At 38.6% G+C, this 15,760-nt stretch overlaps 1 pseudogene; it reads right to left on the bottom strand.

The window, feature by feature from the left end:
* Positions 1 to 340: 340 nt before the first annotated feature.
* LOC100949442 lies at positions 341 to 1,299 on the bottom strand (annotated as a pseudogene).
* Between the last annotated feature and the right edge of the window lie 14,461 nt (positions 1,300 to 15,760).

The following is a 15,760-nucleotide window of genomic DNA, read 5'->3' as shown; positions in this document are numbered from 1 at the left end:
TATATTCTAATAAATAAAAGAGTAGAAAACATGCACAGTATAACCTCAGTTAGTAAGAGGTGCTATAAATGAACAAAACAAGGGCATGGACAGAGTCTTGGAAGGTGCTTTTATAGGCTGGTCAGACAAGCCTTCTTAGAGGAAGGAGTATTTAAAGAGAATCTAAAACCACATCTAGGAAAAAACATTCAAAATGAATGGCCAGTGAAATAGCAACAACAAAGGCCTTGAGTCAGAAGTCTGCATGAATTGTGCAACAGTGTAACAGTGAGTGAGAGAGGTCCCTAGGCAGCCCCCAGGTCAGTCTGGGTCCTGGCCACACAAGGCATGTCCCTGTCTATCAGAGGTTGAGAACAGAAACACCAAAGAAGTCACAGACACTTTCACTCTTGTCTAGGTCATAGATGTAATTGTGGTCTCCTGGAGATGGAGAAAGGTGGAGGAGGCCGGCAAACACTTCTGAGGACATCAACTCCTCCAGTAGCTTTGAGCTCATGTATTCTGTCATGGGATCAAAGATTTCTGACAGCTCTTTGGGGAGTTCCAGAACTGTCATCTCAGCAGCTGTGCTGGCCACCCCAGGACTTCAGTGCTGCCAGGAACAGGGTCCCGCGTACATGGCTGGGGACTGCTTGGCAGAAGTGGAGGGTTAGACACAGCAGGTGGGCTCTGGAGCAGATCTTCAGATGGTGGCACAGGCACAGTCACAGGTGGTGAGCTCCATGCCTCCTTGTTCACCAGCAGCACTTTGATGGGGCCACTCACACTGTTTAGGTAAATCTCATAATTCTGCCTATTGAGACACTCCAGGATGGACATCTCTAGGCTGGTGCCGGATGGGGCCTGATGGCCAGGAGGTTATCTTCAGCAAAGCATCTGCAGATGTCCTTATGAGTCATGTAGGCTAAGTAGCTGTTCTGTACATCCTCTGTAATGTTCTGGATGCTTTCCTGCACCCACACCTTGTGCTAGTCCATTTCTTGCTCCTGCTGTTGCAGCTCCTCTATCTTTACTTTGAGCTCAATCAGCTTGTTGGCAATCTTTTGGGTAACGCAGCCAGGACCCACACTCTTCCACTGGATACTGTTCTTGGATTTTTTTTCTCGATTAGCCCAACACCTTCCAATACGTTGGTAATGTCATAAATCCACCGCTTCTGGTGCACAGCTAGGGTGTCAGCAGCTTGAGGTCAAGCATGACGACCTTGGCCTCCTGCAGAAATGACATGAACTTGGTGGTAAGAAGTCCCCAGCTTGGAGTGCCCAGGGGTGGTGGTGCATGTGGCCCTGCCTCCTCCATCATGTCTGCCTCAACTTATTACATCTTCAAAAGTGCTGGAGGTCTTCTTTACTCCTCTCATCAAACAGAGCAAAATGAAAATCCTAGTAAGAATTCTTGTTCTAGTGTAAAAATCAATTTATTATACAACAACCATACAAAATTCTTTTTATTTAAAAATGAAAATGGCTTCCCCAGACTTCCTATCCACCCTAGTCATGACAGAGTGTCCTTAAGATACAAGTACTTTCAAAGGAAAACAGTGATATCCTCATTTTCCAAGTAAGAAAGCCTCCAGAAACATAAAATGATATAGAAACATTGAACTAAAATGGACTAAAGAACTAAAAATGGACTTCTACACCAGTAAAAATTCTTAATCTTTAGATATAGATGCTATATACAGTAGACATTCTGTGAGTTGACCTCCCAAGGGACTGTAACAAACCAGTCAACATATGGAGTTAGTCAACATAAGGAACTAGGCCTATTGTACTGATACATACAAGTGGTGCATATCTGGTCTATGAAAATTAGGTCAGTTTAAGGAGGTGGTCAGTATAGGAAGGTAGTCAGCTCTGGAGGTTCTACTGAATTTGGCTCTCGGTTGGAACTTTCTGGAATAGTAGTCGACCATTCTCTGAGATCTCATTAGCCATCAAAACTTGCTTTCTTTTTCTGCCTAGTTCACAATACTTCTTTGTAACTTGCTTACTGATAGGTGTACTAGGCAGCAGAATTTGGGGGATTAAAAACCATGACATATGAGCCTTCTGTTGTGGCATATGTGCTTCTGTAGTTACTTAACATTTGGCAGTGTCATAATCATGACTTAAAACTTCATTTGAGTGGAAAATAGGAATTGTGATGACTTAGCACTTGCATGCATGTGTACAGGACATAGCATTTGTATGTATATTTAGGGTGAGTGAACGATCAAAATATGGTGAGTCAGAACCATCTGGGTCTAAAAGGAAGATTAGAATGTGAGCTGCTTGAAAGATGATCTCTGTTTAGATGGCAGAATATCTGCTGTCTGTGCCAAGCAGGCTTACAGAGGAATGACATGTTTCTAAGTCTAGCTATGACCAACAAACCCTTGTTGACTTCTATAAGAAATTAAACATTGTACTTTGAGATAAGTGTAGGTGCATGTGTACTTGTAAGTAATAACATGTCTCTGACACTGATGCAGTCTTGATACAGAATGTTTCCATCACCAAAGATTCCCTTTACAGCCACACATACATCCCTCCTGCATCCGCTGCTTCCTCAATCTGGGCCATGACCATTCTCCATCCCATTTCTATAATTTTGCCATTTTAAAAAGTCATATAAACAGAATCACATATTATGGAACTTTTTGGAATTATTTCTATGCACCATAATTCTTCAGAGATTCGTTTAGGTTCTTGATTACATCAATCTCTTCTATTAAAAAATAATGATCATTCTGTAGCTGCTTAACCACTCACCCACTGAAGCATGTCTGAGTTGTTTCCACATTTAGTTTACTAAGAAAACAGCCATAACAAATGTTTTCTCTGTGTGTGTGCATGTAAGAACACATTTTTGTCTGTGTGGGATAAATGTTCAGGAGCATAGTTGCTGGGTTGTATAGCAGTTGCATGTTTAGTTTTTTTTTTGTTTTTTTTTTAAATGAGAATTATTTTCCAGTGTGGTTGTACCACTTTACATTCCTACCAACAGTGTATAACTAATCCAGTTTCTCCATATTATTGCCATCATATGGTGTGGTCACTTTCTTTTCAATCATTCTGATAGGTTTTGGTAATATCTTACTGTGGCTTTAATTTCAATTTACCCAGTAACTAATACATTGAACATCTTTACATGTCCTTACTTATTATCTGCCCATCTTCTTCAGTGAAACATCTCCTTATATCTTTTTTTCCTACTCTGTAATTGGATTGTTCATTATTTTCTGTGGAATATGTCTTTCATACAGCAATAGTTTCAAATTTTGATGATGTCCAACTTGTTAAGTTATCCTTTTATTAACTATGCTTTTGATGCCAAGTCATGAAGAACTCTTTGCTTAGCCCTAGATTCAGAAATGTTTTTTCCTAAAAGTTTTATGATTTACATTTAAATCCATGACAAATTCTTAGATACTTTTTGTACAAAGTGTGTCTGATTTTCTCTGTTTCTTTTCCTTTTCCTCTCCTTTCCTCACCTCTCCTCTCTTCCCCTCCCCTCCTCTTTCCCTTTCTTTCTTTCCTTTTTGCTATGAATGCCCATTTACTGTATCATTATTTGTTTAAAATGCCTGAAATGCTATCTTTCCTTCATTGAATTGCTTTTGCATCTTTATTAAAAAAAAATCAGTTGAACATGTTTGTGTGGTTCTATTTCTGAGTTTTCCATATTGTTTCCTTGATCCATGTGTCTATCCCTCTGTAGTAATACATACTCTTAATTAGTATAGGATATAAGTCTTGAAATCAGGAAAAAAATGTTTTCATTCATTACATTTTTTCCTCAAAATTGTTTTTAGCTATTTCTAGTTCTTTTGCTTTTCCATCTGTATGTTAGAAATATCTTGTGTATATCCATATCTGCTTGTATTTTGATAGTATCTGTGTTAAAGATATGTATTAATTTGAGGAGAACTGACATCTTTATTAAGTGGAGTTGTCCAATCCATGAACATGATATGGATCTTCTCTTTTTAATCTCTTTGATTTATTTAATCTGTGTTTTAAAGTTTTCAGCATAGGAATCCCGTACTTGTGTTGCTAAATTTACATTTCAGTAATTTATTTCTTGAGCAATTGGGATAAAATATTACAAGGTGATGGGCAACACCTAAAGAATGTTTTGTAAAAATTTTGTAAAAATGAATGTTTTGCAAATATTCCTTTAGCTATAATTTTCTATTTTCCATATGCATGGTGAATTTAGGGGTGACTTTTGGGACACACCCTACCTTTGTGTGTGTTCATCTTTTATTGAGGTGACCTTACTGAACTCAGTTTGTCTGAAAGAGATTATGTAAAATGTATGTAATTCTTCTTTAACTATTTTGCTAAATATCTGAGCCTGGAAATTTATTTTGGGAGGAAATTTTTAAAAATTATGAATTTAGCTAACTTTATAGGTATAGGGATAGTCACATTATCTGTTTGATATTTGGTCATTCGTGATAGTTTATTTTTTCAATGATTTGGATTATATCCAATTTTCTTGTGTTATTTCTGATATTGATAATTTACTTATGTCTTCTTTCTTTGTCATTGTGAAGTTGTCAACTGCCTAGATTGAGAGATATCTAGGTGGCTGGAGAAATACTTTTTTTTTTTTTTGGCTGATTCTGTTGAGAGTGTTTCCATGAGGGTGTTTCCAGAGGAGATTTATGTGTGAATCAGTGGACTGAGAAAGGAAGACTCACCCTAACTGTGTGTGGGCACCATCCAATCAGCAGGAAGCCCTGTTGGAACAAATGGGCAGAAGAAAAAGAATTTGCTGTTTTTGCCCTTTGTCTCCCTTCTGGAGCAGGGCACTAATTCTACTCTTGCCTTTGTACATCAGACTCCAGGTTCTTTGATTTTTGACACTGAGACTTGCATTAGTGGCCTCCTGGGGCTTTCAAGGCTTGCCTGGGAATGGTAAAGTTAGCTTCCCTGGTTCAGAGGGTTTGGACTTGGACCAAACCATGCTACCAGCTTTGATCCACACCAGCTTCCTTGGTTCTTTATCTAACAGTCAGCCTGTCATAGAATTTCTCTGCCTCTGTGATCCTATGAGCAGATTTCTCTAAAAAACACCCTTCCATATATACTACTAGTTCTGTCTTTCTGGAGAATCCTGACTAATATATTCTTTATAGAGGTTTGTCAATTTAATTGATCTTTTCAAGGCACCAGCTCTTTGTTTCATTCACTTTCCTCCATTGTTTTTCTGTTGTTAATTCCATTGTTTTCTGCTCTAATCTGTATTAGATCTTTTCTTCTGTTTGTTTCATGTTTACTTTGCATTTTTTTACTAGATTTTTGAGGTGTGGCTTATGCTATTGATGTGGGGTATTTTTTCTTTTTGAATAAATATTTAGTATTATAAATTTCTCTCTTAGAACTGCCTGAGCAATGTCCCACAAATCTTTTTATATTGTATTTTTATTTTCATTTAGTTACATGCATTTTTTTAAGGATATGTTAAGTAGTCTCAACCCCCTCTGGGCATACACCAAACTCATTGACTGGACTGTTATAATTGCAAAATTTGCTCTGGATCTGTTCTTATTATACACCTGTGTCCTCCCCACCTTCTGCTTTTGCCCATTTTGCACCGGGTCTTCACTGTTTATCTCCTTGTCATGATTTGTTTTTTCCTATTTGGATTGTTCTCTCTCTCTGGCTGGGGTACCTCTCTGAGCTGTACATTCATGGGTTTCTGGTCCAGCACTGCTTGGTATACACTGGATGTGTCACAGCTGCATAGTGCTGAAATGGGTGGCCAAAGTTCAAGTAGTGCCAACCATAACAAGAGATCATCTCTAAATCACCAGGGAGAACAGAAAGTAAGGACCCAGAGGTGCATTATCACTGTAGAGTAAGGACTTACTCCAGACTCAAACTTAATGTTATATCCACCACCCCATCTCTGATTCCTTGTAAAAGATAATACCTTCTTCCATTTTTCTTTAGTCTTTAAAGAAAAAAATTAGGAAAAATATGGAGGAAAAATTTATATACAATTGCAACTCCAACTATTCTAGGAATTACATTTTTATTTCCCAGATGCAAATTCTTCTATACTTATCCCTTAATATTTTCTGTTTTCTCACTTTGCCATCTAATATTGTTGCTGATGAAGTTTGGGGGTACTATTACTATTGTTTTCCAAAGACAATTCAAAGTAGAACTAGGTAAATGTATTGTAGAAAGTTGTATTTTATTGCTTCACTGTCACCTGCCAGACTGACTAAAACCCAGTGAATAACTAAATACTGGAAAATCCCTGAAAAACCTCTGCATAATATGGAAGAAACCTACCTTCCATGTTAATTTTATATTTTCTTATGGTAAATTAAATTATTCAATTTTTGGGAGGAGAGTAACAAGGAAAATTTACTTTTTTTTTGATCATCAAATGGCACCCCTATTTCAAACCAATTTGCATGTTTTCCTGTTTGTGGACTGGGAATAACAATTGCCTTTACTTCATAGAGTTGCTTTGAGGACTAAAATAGTGCATTTATCACAAATAATAAGGACATATTTTCAGTAGGTTGCTGTTATTATCATTGCTTTTGCTATTTTTGTTGCTATATTATCTAATCAATGTCCTTTAAATTGACTCCAGGATGAGTAGTGGTCATTCATTTCCAAAAGCTCATCTAGGAAAATGATCACAGATAGCTAATTCCTATCTGTACAGAGAAAATCCAGTCCCTTCTTGGCCTTGGCAGATAATATGAGCACCTTTTCAGTGTTTTCCACAGGCTTCTCACATAAAGCTGACCTTTTCCCCAGCAACAATCTATGTCTCATTCTTTCACTGTGTATCACTCTGGGGTTAGATCTAACAAATTGTCAATGTTTCTGCTTTATTTCTCAGGAATCTTTTTTTTCTTCTTGATAGTCTCAGTGATGACAGATTTCCCTTCCACCTTTCCCTAGCCCTAGATTGTTTTCATTACCACTGCTGTGTTTTGTTACATAGTAAACTGTGAAATGGCCCCTGGTTGTTTAGGTTGCTTAGCTTTTTTCTTTAAAAAAAACTAAAACAATAACAGCAACAACAACAACAACACACACACACACAAGAAAAACTAAGCAAAACCAAAACACTAGCTTAGAGTAAAAGGAAGAGGTACATATAACCTAGGGATCTATTGATTTACTCATTTATTCATTAGTAAGGGAAGTATAACTAAAGATAAGAGGTAATTCATCTGCTGTTCTCATTGTATTTTGTCTGCAGAGATTTTTCTTAGTTCACACTGTATTGACAGTGTCTGCCAGGAGGGGTAGAAGGTAGGATTTTGTTTTTCACTAGGAAGTCTTAGTCTCTAAGTTTACCCCTTTCCTGAACTGTTCTTCACCCAGTCCCCAGAAAGAGGAAGTAGAAAGGGAAGATCAGCACCTCCTCGAACATGGGCTGCCCAGTAGGGAGGAGAGAGGACAGATTAGACATTGTGTTATTTGCACTAACACCTTAAGGCATAGGGCTCAAGGCAGATCCTCCCTCTCCTCTCAATTTCATCACCTGTAGCATGGTAGTTAATAACAAAACCTGTTTAACACATGCACATGTATGTGTGTGCATATGTGAAGGTGAGGGTGTTTTTTAATATACAAGTATACTGTAGGTTGTTGAATCTATAGTACCTCTTTTCATTTATAACAAACAATCATCAAGTTCCTTGATTGGCTTCTTTTAGCAACCTAGTTTAGAACAGTACCTGGTTTGTTAAAAGAGAACCAGGTACTTTCAGGGCTTTCTTAAAGTGAAAGAATAGACTGGGCATGGTTGCTTATGCTTGTAATCTCAGCACACTGGGAGTCCAAGCCAGGAAGGTTGCTCAGGGGCAGGAGTTTGAGAGCAGCCTGGGCAACATAGCAAGACTGAATCTCTAGCCCCCCCCCCAAAATTTTTTTTTCAAAAAAACCGAAAGCCAACCAAATAAAAAACAAACAAACAAACAAAAAAAACACACCTGGGACACCCATAATCCCACCAATCAGGAGCTTGGAGGATTTCTTGAGCCCAGGAGTTTGAGGCTATACCAAGCTATGATGGTGCCACTGTACTCTAGCCAGGACAACACAATAAGACCCTATCTTTAAAAAGTGAATGTGAAAGAATAAATGAGCAAATGAACTAAACTGATGGCAAAGGCTATGTTGGAGGATGTAAGCACTCTAATTTGTACAAATAATCAACACTTTGAATCCCATAATGGCATAAATGCATTCATGATCTATGTACCAATGATTTAATAAAAAATTGTTATTAGTGATTTTTTTATTTGTTTAGGTATTTCTTCTGTTCTAACTCAAGTTATTATCTTTCTAGGGATATCAGTATACCACATAAAAAATTCAGGTTGCTCTGGGGGTTCAGAAGGATTATAGCAAACAGCTGGCCTACTGGTGGGCACACACATCTGATACTGGGTGTTAGTATATATGCAAGTACCTTCATAGTTTCCTGTATATTCATATTAAGAGTAAACCAATAACACAATTTTGAACAAAAAAGAAAATTTTTAAAAATGGGAGCAAAGGGAAATTTAAAAGATTTTTAAAAGAATGGAGTCTATTTTTAACCCCTTATACATGGTAAGTATATTAGAGAAAGAGGCTTTATTCTTTGGAAATAAAAGCATGATTGATCTAACACATTAAATAAGGTTTTGCTTAGCATTTAGATTTGCTTTGGTGACAATTATACAAATGAGTACACTCCATACTTCCTTAATTGGGAAAAATATCTGCCTTTGATACTCTTACTAAAATTAATGCTGGCAAATGTTTATTGAGAGCTTAGTTATTTCTTTTTTTTTTTTTTTTTTAGCTTAGTTATTTCTTGGTCACTGTCCTAATTTATTACATATTTTACCTATTTAATATTAATTTTACTCCTACTGTAACTAAGCTTAGTTACAGATGAGAAAATAGAGATGACCGTAGCAGAGACAACTTGGCCATACCAGAACTGGTAAGCCTCTAAAAGCAAATCTGATTGTTGAGTTTTACTTTGGACATTTTCTGTTTGCTCCATGTAATGATGGAGTTTTTATTGCCTGGCTGCCCATACCCTACCGCCTCTACGCAGGCAGTCTAAATATGTCACTGTTCATTAGCCATTTGTACTAACAATCATGCTGCATTTTTTAGAATGTCACATTTGACAATGTGCTAAATAGCCCTCTGCTATGAATAGTTCTCCGTATGAATCAGCTTGCAGACTGGCAGGCTTGTTCTTGTCCAACCAATTCTAATCACTACTTGTCTAATCACAAATCTTCTTCATTTCCTGCTTCTGTAACTCCCCAGTAACTTTGGGTAAAGAGTGCTTCAGCAAACAAAATCTCCTGCCTTCATCCCAACCTCACTACCTCCTTTCCTGACTTGAACCATGGTTGCTCTGCTGTTGAACAACTAACAGCAGTTTCAGCAACAGGGATAGCATATTTTAGTGATGCAGTAATGGGATGTAGAGTTAGACGTGCCTTAATTAAAATGGAGTAGTGGGATAGGGTGACCCGACGTCCCGCTTTTGGCGGGACAGTCCTGTTTTTCAACAATTTGTCCCGGGTCCCGCGGCGTTTTAAAAAAGTCCCGATTTTTGGAAAGAATGCACGAATGGGTGGGAGAACAAGAAGGGAATATACGGTTTTGGGCTGCCATGTGGTTATTTCACCAGAATATGAGTTTTATATTATTTTTGTTAATTTTATAATGTTAAACTGTAATAATAACAAATAATTGCTGAGAAGTGATTATCAAGAACTGCTTATCAAAGTTTGCATTGTTGTCAGGGCCTGCCCTGCCCCATCCCCAGCCTCGTCCCCAGCCTCGTCCCCGCCGTGTCCCCGCCCCGCCCCCCCCCCATGTTATCCCACCTTAGGATGTTAAAATCTGGTCACCCTATACTCGGATGAAAGATTACAGTCCATTCTCATTTCTTCATGCAATTCTGATTTTTCTTCTGGTTACCAAGCTTCATTCCCAGCCTGTAGAAGACAGCGATGTGGTTTGTGTATACTGTGCCTCCAAATGACTTTAATTAGACATTTAAATTGAGTGGTGCTTGGTTCACTGAATCCAGAGGTTTTATATTTCTCCAATCCAATTGTTAGGTGTTTTAATTCACCAATTTGGGACTTGCAATTTATTTTAATATTGCATACTATGACATTAAAACTATGATTCAATTTTCTCATAAAGAAAAACAAGATATTAATGTCCCAAATTAAGAACAAAAATTCTAAGCAGTCAAATTTATCATTAAAAAGTAAATGATAAATAAAACTGGTTTAAGCTATCAAATCTGTAACCACGAGCTAGCCATTTGCTAGACAGGTACTAATGGGGGAGAATGAATTAAAATACTATAGTGTGAAGGAAAAACACACAGGACATCTTAAGAGATTTCCTTGTACTTTTTGTTACAATGAGAGGACATATGGGTCTTCCTTCCTGTTAAGATGGACCACTGCTGGATGCATCCTAGTCCTTCCTGGCTAGAATTATGTGTCAGGTACAGGTATAACCTTCAGCATGGGGTTAGCTAGGAGTAACCTTCAGCACGGGGCCAGCTGGGTCATAAGGTGAAAGGTCAATCTGGTGGAAGGGGGGTTGTATGGTCTTTCTGCTCATTGGTCAAACACCTGTAATATTTTAGGCATTGTTCTGGGTGCTATTGTTCATTTAATACTTAAAAATATGCACTAGAATTATCTCCATTTATAGCAAAAGAAACAGAGACACAGGGAAGTTACCTCTCCAACAAGGTACACAGTGAAAAACAAGCAAAAGCTGGGCTCAGCTGCCAAGCTAAGCAGGGAAAAATGGTAGTTCTTGCCTTCTGTGGTAGCTTTGGGAACTAAATATGATAATATCAGTTAAAATGAAGTAGTGCCTGGCACAGAATGTTGTTCACAGTGAACGTTCTTTGAGAGACTGCTACATGCCTTCAAGAAGGAGAAATCCATTAGTGACAATAACGATGAGGCAGAAGTACAGGGAAGATGAAGCCCACTGGGGTTCAGGCATACCTTCATTACATGATGCCTTCAGCCTTGCTGAGTGGTAGATAGGGTCAGGAGCAGAGGAGATAAAAGAAATCAATTGGGGTATTTGGAGGGGAAAATGACTTGTCTTACATTTATGCCCCAGGGCACAGACACTGGCTATTAAGTAAATTAGCTCTGCCCTGACCCAACCATACCTTAGTCTGGTGAGCACCATCAGGGCCATGTCTGGGGAAAAGTTTGAATGGCGCCACTGCTTCACTCACCAGCAGTTCTAGGAAAACAGCCACAAGTGAAGCATCTGCTGGGCTCCTTATGAAGATACATGCTCTTCCCCTCAGGTGTTCATTATCTAACAGTGAAAATGAAGCATGTTTATAATTAGTGAAGAATGTGAGACTGGGAACTGAGGGACAGGCACAGAGACAATTAGTATGTGTCCTCCAGCAACAGTGACCGAGGTCTTTTCATAAATTTTTAATATCTGAGATTTGAATCAGATGCAAAATGGAAGTTTGAAGGTATTTTCAGTGAGATATGCCTAGTCTTTGTGGCAAGAGGAATTTCAGCTACCTATTGCCCATTGATGAAGATGAATATGGCCACATTCTGTCTCTCATAACGTCTTGGCCTAAGATCAATTGTTTTTCATCTCTCTTTGTTTCTTCTACAGGTTTATTTTTTGGTGGGAAAGTTAGTTAACTATGACCTAAGATGAGCAAATTAGATTATCTCTCATAGGACTTTAAACCGTGAGCCAGTGACCCAAGATCACAGTGACTATAAAGTCATACATAATAAAGGCATTAAATAAAGCCCTGCCAAGGGCTTCCCAGACAGGACACTACTGCTCTTCCTCTTGCTTCCTGCTCTTGCTCACTCTCCTGATCCTACTTCTTCCAAAACCAAACCACCTATGAATTGTTTGGGCCCTCAGTAATTTTCCAATATATTTACCATAATATAAATTAGCCAGAGTCAGTGTCTGGTACTTGTCACCCTAACTCACAAATACAAATAATGCTAGTACTGCCTCAGAAAGAAAATTAGTCCTGGAAATATATATGGTCACAAGAGGGTATTTGGAGTGCTGTTATTAATTTACTATAATGGGAACTGCACATCTTTGCCTCTTAGGGTTCCTCCTGCATCCCCCACATTTGACGATAACCACTCTGGTTTTTAGTTCTACTAAAGTGCCTCAATAAGGCTTTTGAAACTGTGGAGATCTTCAGAATTTCTTATGGTGTAAGATAAGGCTCTTTTTCTCATTACTCTAAGAATAGCCTGGCTTCTAAGCCATTCAGGAATCCACAGAGGGAGATCTGGCTGGCAGGCCTTGCAATAAACTCTTACTAACGCTATCAAAAATGATCTGCTTTTGTATTGATCTCCCTTCAGATTCTTGGCAGGTATAATGGACAGACTTGTAGGGGTTTCCTTTTTATTTTAAAAGACTAGATAAATGTACCTTTCTCTCATCAGATTATGAAAGTCCAATGTAAATGGAAAGTTCATTGTTTGCGTTGATAACAGGCATAATCTTCCCAGTGGATGCCCCTTTATCAGAAGACATACCAGATAGTCCTAGAGATTGTTTTTGGTTAAGGCAGGCTGAGGATACTCTTAATTTCCCAGCCCGTGCACTTTAACCCCTCTCCAACTGATGCAATGGGAAATGCAGTGTATCAACTTCAGTGAAGAAAAGATGTACATTTTCTGCTACCTCCAGTTAAATTTGGCCAGACGAGACCTACGCAGCTTCAGCCCATTTTTTATTTGGTTATCTATCTTTTTCTCCTTGGTTTATAGGGTTTAGTTTTTTGTTTTTGCAGGTGTTTTTTTTTGGCTGGGGCTGGGATTGAACCTGCCCTCTGGCATATGGGGCTGGGGCCCTACTCCTTTGTGCCACAGGTGCCACCCTAAATAGATCCTTTGTTGGTTATACATGTATCAATAATCTTTTCCTGCTCTGCATCATGCCCTTTCATTCTTTTACGAAGTCTTTTGGTGCATAAGTTCTTCATTTTAATGTTGTCTAATTTATTAATAATTTTCCCTATGCTTAGAACATTTTGCATTTTGTTATATTAAATCCTTTTGTTACACTAAGGTTGAAAAGACTTGCTAAACACTATTTTGTGAAAACTTCTAATTAAGTTGGGGCCACTGGAGTTCACAATCTGGCAGCTCATGCTGAGCAGCTAGTGAGGAAGAAAGGAAAGAAAATGTAGATTTTTAAGTTAGTGGCACCGATTTCACTTTTGAAACTTAGGATCTGTTGGAGACAAAAGTGCATAGTAAACAGAAGGAGGGAGGGCATGAGGTGGAATCTCACCTCATGGGTACATTGTGAGGGTGTGTACATGCTCCCTGGGTGAGGTGCTCTTTTACAAATGGAACTTTACCCTGCAAATGAGAATAATGTACCCTAAAAATTTGTATACTCATATTTGGAAAAAAAAATTTTTAAAGTGTATAGTAAGCAGAGTAGATTCAATAGCTCAAGCTAAGGAGGTCTGTGGCTGGGCAATGGAAGATGGCAGCTGTTTCTCTTAGCTTCATTTCACATTTTGTTACACACTCAAAAAGCCATAAAGAAATTTTTATTTTGGTGGACAATAGGGGAAGGTGAGTCAATTCTAATCCAGGTACTATTTGCAACTAAAAAAATTTCTGGAGAAAAAAGGATAACTAGACATAAGATTTCATCTCCTTTAATATGGAAAACCCACAATTCACATAAAAGTTAAGACAAATCTGGATACTGGTGATACAGATTTCCCCAGTTTGTGAAATTCACCAAGCTAGACATTTGTGATGTATGCATTTTTTTCTGCTTATATGTTATTATACTTCGATAAGATGTTGAAAACATCTTAACTTTCTACCATGTCTCGCGGCCACATGTCTTAAGGTAAATAACAGTCTACCATCTATATGACAACTTGAACACATTTTCTGTTTGACACAATGTTCCTTCCACTTAGCCTGGCGTCTGTTGCACATCTGGATCTCCCATGGCAGCAGTAAGTTAACCCAGATGCTGAAGAAAAATAATAGCAGGAAGAGAATAAACTTAAGATACATATGCAAGGAGGCAAAAACAAGTTTTCAGCTGACATCAATGAATAGGAGATGCTATTGGGGAATCAGAAAGGAATAGATGGTCATTTTTTTGGCAGGAATGAAGACAGATTGTGAATGAGAAGATATAACACAAAACTGAACAACGGTTAATCACAATGTAGGGAACAATGGTAGGAAACTGGAGAGTTCTCTGCTCCTGCTAAAGCATATTGTTGTCACCAGCTGTCTCTGCAAAGAAAGGGCTAGCTATATTCCTGTCTCATACATTACTTTTCAAAGATATGTAAGACAGAGAGGGTGAAAGAGAGAAACGAAGAAAAACACCTTCAATTTTGTAATGCTGTTTTTTACTAGAATGAAAGGGGGGACCTTGCTTTTTTATCAAGACAAGAAAAGGTGCTTTAATAGAGTACTCATAAGGTGCAAGGAGCATACATAGGTGTCACAACATTTAAACTTCACAGCAACCTGTAAAGTGGTGAGGGTTAATTTCTTTGACATGTGGGACTTTAGAATTTGAGGCACTAGCTTGTTGTCCCATCAGTAGTATATAAGTCAGAGCCGTGCTTTGAACACACAGCTGTCTGACTAAAACCACTTGCTGTTCCCATAAAAAACCCACTGCCTTATGTAAATTGTTCTAGTTCTCCCTCTCTGCATGTTTTCCAGAGGTTGAAAATTATATAAGAAGACAACTGGCTTGTGGTATCTGGGGAATACACAAGGGAAGGGCTGTCTTGTTACTTGAAGAGGAAAAGCAAGCTAAGTCGTAAATGTCACAGCAGGCAAACGCTCATGTGTCCCCCAACTGGGAGCATGCAGGTCTTCCTGTGGCTCTTGCCCTTGGCTCCTTAAGGCAGGTACTCCTTCTTTAAGTGGGACCCAAGAGTAAGCCTGGCTATAGGTAGTGGTTGGGACCATACATCCCTGAAATAATCTCCAACTCTCCTAGTCCTCCTCTAGTAACAGAAATTTCCATCCCTGCTGCTTCTCTACATTAAGGGATCATCTAGAGGTATGTTATGATCTGGAGAGGACTTCCAGCCACTGAATTCATGGGCCTTCTTTGCTGCATTGGGAGAACCCAGAGCCCTTTTGGTGGAGGAGCATGAAGCTTTGGATGATGAAACTCAAACAAAGAGTATTTTTGACTGGAAAGAAGAGAAAAGTTTTGGGTATGCTGGTCTGGAGTTTAGTCTCATTGCAGGGGTCAGTGTGCACTTGGGCCTGGGCAAGGTGCACACTGCCCTTATGTGAGATAGTTAGTGGATTTGGGAGTGATAGTGGGGGTGATAATGAGGGAAACACACACACACACACAAGCATGCATATGTACACATGCACACACATACTTAGTGGGTGAAGCATTATTATTGGAGTCAGATTTTCTATGTTCATACCTCACTGTTCTCACTTGTATTTGTAAGATCCACACCCAGTTACTTAACCTTTTGAATCTAACTTACCTTATCTGCAAAGCATTGCAAATTTAGTAATAATAATAATAAAAAGACTATCCATCACTTACACTGTATTGTGAAAACAGTGTCTGGTCCAAGGCACTTATAGATCTGAGGTAACAATGCAGGAGTGGGAAAAGTCCGGGTTGGGCCCAGGACAGAGAGACAGGCTGAGAGCAAGAAAAGGGGGTATCCGGGATGTAGATTT

The sequence above is a fragment of the Otolemur garnettii genome, unplaced genomic scaffold (genome assembly GCF_000181295.1).
Source record: "Otolemur garnettii isolate 467f Iridium unplaced genomic scaffold, OtoGar3 scaffold00025, whole genome shotgun sequence".
Lineage (NCBI taxonomy): Eukaryota > Metazoa > Chordata > Mammalia > Primates > Galagidae > Otolemur > Otolemur garnettii.
The sequence above is the reverse complement of the archived record's forward strand: the minus strand, read 5'-3'. Positions and strand labels throughout refer to the sequence as shown.